This window comes from Bubalus kerabau, chromosome 8 (genome assembly GCF_029407905.1).
Source record: "Bubalus kerabau isolate K-KA32 ecotype Philippines breed swamp buffalo chromosome 8, PCC_UOA_SB_1v2, whole genome shotgun sequence".
Classification (NCBI taxonomy): Eukaryota; Metazoa; Chordata; class Mammalia; order Artiodactyla; family Bovidae; genus Bubalus; species Bubalus kerabau.
Window position 1 is genome coordinate 88,734,086 of NC_073631.1, and position 4,755 is coordinate 88,738,840.

A 4,755-nucleotide genomic window follows, 5' to 3' on the forward strand; every position below is an offset into this window, starting at 1 on the left:
GGAGGGCTGAGGGGAAAGGGTGTTAAAGTGATAACATTTTTATACCAAATGTGTTTATTTTTTTGTGCAAGTAATCCTTAAAATTGGAATTGTATTAGGTGTTAAAATAAAGTTTTTAAAAAATTACTTGTATTTATACTTTACACACTTAATAATGAAAATTTCTTAATTCCAACTAACTTCCAATTTTCATAATCTCAAAAGGACAGAGGCCCAGGACACAGAATGCTGCGTAATCTGTTATGTCTTTAATAATGCTTGGAATTTGTGATACAAAAATAAGGAAAAGACATTTTTATGTAAATTTGAAATGCAAATGTATTTTTCTAGAAGATCCCCCTGGCTTCAGTCTAAGGGACACGAAAGAAGTCTAATTACAGCAGACGAACAGAAATAATCATTATAGTTGTTTTGACTTGAGGCACTGTGGCCAAACTGAAGTAGAGAGACCCCTTGGATTGGAGCTTAAAATTCAGTTCTCTTTTTGCTTTTACCACATGTTGGTATGCCAGTTAATTCACTTCTTTAATCACTCTGGCCCTTATTAAACCAGGGTGATGCCAGCTTCAGGATGTCTGTAAGCTATCCTGAAAGTTTTATTCTATAGGTGCTATTTAAACTAGAAATTTTGCATAGTGGAAGTTTTATTTAAGGTATAATATTGAGTCTGGTCAGTAGAAAAATCCTTAAAACTTTAGAAATACTTATTATGTCATATTTCTTTTATATTGAAATGTACTGAGCCCATCAGATTTATGTTTTAATCAAAACCACTTATGAGCCTCTTAGAACTTATATAGAAAACTGTATAATCTATGCAATGCTACCCAAAAGGGTATGGATTAAGGGATTTTCAAGGTCTCTTCCAGCTTCGAGATTCCACAGTTTTGAGCTGCTGCAGTCTAATTTTATATCTGGACAGCCCATAAAACTAAGTTAGGTTCATTTGTGGGTACTCATGATTTCATGATACTCAGTATTTTCTTGGAGATTTTATAAACCCTAAAGAAATAACATATAATGTAGTATTCAATTAGCTTATTAGCATGTTGCCTGGGGATGCTCAATGGTATTGTTTAATCTTATACATAATGACTTTTCTAAACTCAGTTTTATAGGAATTGGTTCAAGGAAAAAGCCTTATGTACAGCCTTATTTTAAGAGAAAGTTCTTGTCAGAGTCAGGAACATCCCTGTTTCCAGCTGCTATAGCTAGTCCCTTTCAGTGTGTGAATTCCACTACTTAACCAAATCACTCAGAAAAACATTTTGACAAATTTTAAGCTCAAACGTTGAATATTTTGAAGCGTGTATAAAGAAGTAAACCAAAATTTTGTGCAATTATTTAGTAATGGGTGGAACCTGTTAATATCTGAGATCTATATAATGGGCCAAACATGGAACTACCTCATCAAAAAAAAAATGTGGCCAACTATTAATAATTCTTTGTGACATTTACATCAAGGGGTATATGAGCATTTTTGGTATTATACACATTCAAAATTCTTGTTGTACAAAACTCGTGTAACAGTTGGTGGCATAAGAAAAATCCGAATGTGGGTTCACAGTTTATAGGTGGTGAAAATTGAGGCCTTACTGCTGTGGAGTGTGTATTAAAATGTTCATGGTGACACATTTGAAGCAATAAATGGCTTAATGAAATGCCTAAACGAAGCTGAGTGTTTGATAAACGTACAATCATTCTTTTTTAGGGCAGTTCATTTTTTTTTAGTCTTTTATCCTTCAAAGCAAACCACATATTTTAGATTTTTAACTGTCTTTGTTTTGTACAATGTTAGTGCCCTTTGTCCTTAGACCTCAGCAATAGTCTTCTTGATGTAATGAATTATTTTAGACTTAGAAAAACAAATGTCTAATATACCATAAGGGGTAAGATTCTCTTTGAATGTGTAGACACTGCAGTGTTTGCCTTCAGCTTTCACATTAAAAGAAAAATCTTTCAACAGAAGGGTTTTAAGAGAAAAAAGAATATCCTCAAAAATGTTCATTTTTATAATCAAACGTTAAGCATTTAGATGTTGAAATTACACAGATGAAGGTATTTGTGTGTGTGAGGGGTGTGTGTGAGTGTGTGTGTTGGGGGTGGGTGGAAGAAGTGGGAAGGGTGGACATGTTAATGAGTAATTGTTGTATTTTAGTAAGTGCTATCAATGGATGTACTCATTGTTCTAGGAACTGTGAGAAATTTAACTTAGGAGCTATTATTTAAATAAATGATGCCTAAAAACAGATGGTTTTCCAGGCAGGTGAAATGGTTTTAGAGTCATGGACATTCTGGGAATTTAAAAGTCATCTGAAATGAGTAGATGTGGCATAGGGAAATGCACTGACAGAGGAGGAACCTAGAAGCTGAGTGAAAGTCTATTCATGAGCCATGAATTCATGAGAGTCTGTTCACTGTGCCATGCAATTGTTTGTCAGTGGGAGTAGTGATAGCAGTTACATATTGTCAGTTGAATACTTTCTGATTATTTAAGTTTAAATCATGGCACTTTTCTTACTGATTATAAGCTAGAGATGACAAAATTAAGACTAAGTCTTGCACATGGCTGTAAAATTCTAAATTTAAGGTGAATCTTTTCTCCCAATTTTTGAAGCTACAAATCAGAATTGTTCATCAATTCATCAAATCATCAAGATTTTTAGATTTCCCTATTTAGATGGTAAAATATAAATTATTAAAACAGATTATAATTTCTGACCCAGGATCTTAATATTTCATGTTTTGATTTAGCTACAACAGAAAAAATTTAAAGTGATTTAAAGATGAAATGACTTCAGAATTGTTTTATGTTTAATTGAAGTTTGATAAAAGAGAGATAACCTCTTCTGGCCATTTCCATTTTAAAGTAGTCAGTCATGTATACCTTATAAGTCAGTATTTTAACTTAATAAATAACTTTAGTAACACATTATTAGAAGTCTAGACATTAAAATGTTTATTTGAAAGAAATTTAATAATTAATAAAATTTTCAGAGCCTTTTACTTTTATCACTCCTGGCAAAGGAGACTGTAAAGAGAACATTGTGAGATTTCGAGGTGGTCCAGTGGTTAAGACTCTGGGCCTCCAAATGCAGAGGGCCTGGGTTCCATCCCTGTGGGGAAACTAAAAGCCATCATGCCACCCGGTGTGACCAAAAAAACCCACAATATATATATATATATAGTCATTTTTCTGTGGCTCATTATAAATTCAGAAGCCAGTGTGAGAAGTGAGCTTGAGGAATGTGTATAGTGTGTGTGTAGCTTATTCTCATCCCTCACTTCTACTGGCCTGTTAATGACTAAGAGTAATTTTTCACAGGAAGGTGTATACTTGCTAGTCTTTAATGATGAACTATTTTAAAAGCATTCGTAAGTTTAATATTGCTTGTAGGAAAAAACAATAACCGTATTTTAATTATTTTTGCACTGTTAAACCTACTCTACTATAGGGGCCTTCCATGCTAATATATTAAAATAAGAACAATTATAATTGGTACTAGGTAACTTTAAAAAGCTATCTAGGTCAAATGGAATACAAGGGACCAGGCAGAAATATTTCTAAATAACTCTGAATATAAATATGAGTCAGTTCATTAGAATGGTTTTGCCTATCTTATAACTACCCTAATAGAAGCTTTTAATGTGACCTCCCTAGTATGTTCCACTAGAACTTATTGATTTTTTATTTGTATCCTTGATGAATTTGTATATTTATCTTTAATATGACAAATAATTATTTTCTTGAATAGTTGGAGGCATTGATTCTAAAGATAATTTTTTCATGGGTTTCCAAGTGTACCAAAAGATTTTTTCACTTTTCCAATGGTTGTCATTTGTAAGTGTTTGAAAAAGAATCCCCTTGTGTGTTGAAAACAAAACAAAAAATAGGCTTATATATAAGAGAAAATATGATTTAAATATAGATGTAATCTTTTGACTTTGTGTGGTATACATGTAACCAAAGAACCATACTCTGTCAAAGAACATTTCCTTCTTAGTCACTTAGGTTGGCTAAATGAATGCCAGCCTTCATTGGAGTAATAAGACCAAACCTATCCCCTCCCATCCCCCATTACACACATCAGTCTTTCAGGGAACAAACAGTGCTGGAAATTTTTCAATACTTTTCATTTTCTGAAAATAAAAATGGATGATTGAACTGTGGTTACATTTTAAAAAAGAAAACAAGCTAGTTATGTAGTTATCTTGAGATAATTTATCATGATTTCCAAGGAATATTATGCTGTAAATTAGAAGAAAAGAGGAATGAAATTTTTAATTAACATAATTTGATTGTATGATATTTGTTCATGTTTTATGTATTAATTGATAAAAGCTTGGGAATTCTGGCTGTATGCCAAGATGTAAGTTTATATCCAAAGGAGAGTAAAACACTAGAGAGATACAATTCTTTGGTTTAAATATTTACCATTCTACCTGTGTAGAGGATGTGAATCTTAAAAGCAAACTTCGAAGGCTGAAAGGAAATGATGTGCCCAAATTACATTTGTTTGGAGGAGCAGTATAATTACACATTCAAGAAATGGTTAAAATCCCAATGGAGCTAATTGTGTGATTGCCACAGGGACTATTCTAAATGAGGTAACAGACCATTTTTGGCAGCCACATGGAAAAATTATGTAACAAAGCCTTCCTTTGGTAAGTTTTAGTCTCCCAACCGTAGCGCTACTGACATTTTTAACCAGATGATTCTTTGTTGTGGCGTGCTGTCATGTGCATTGTGGGATG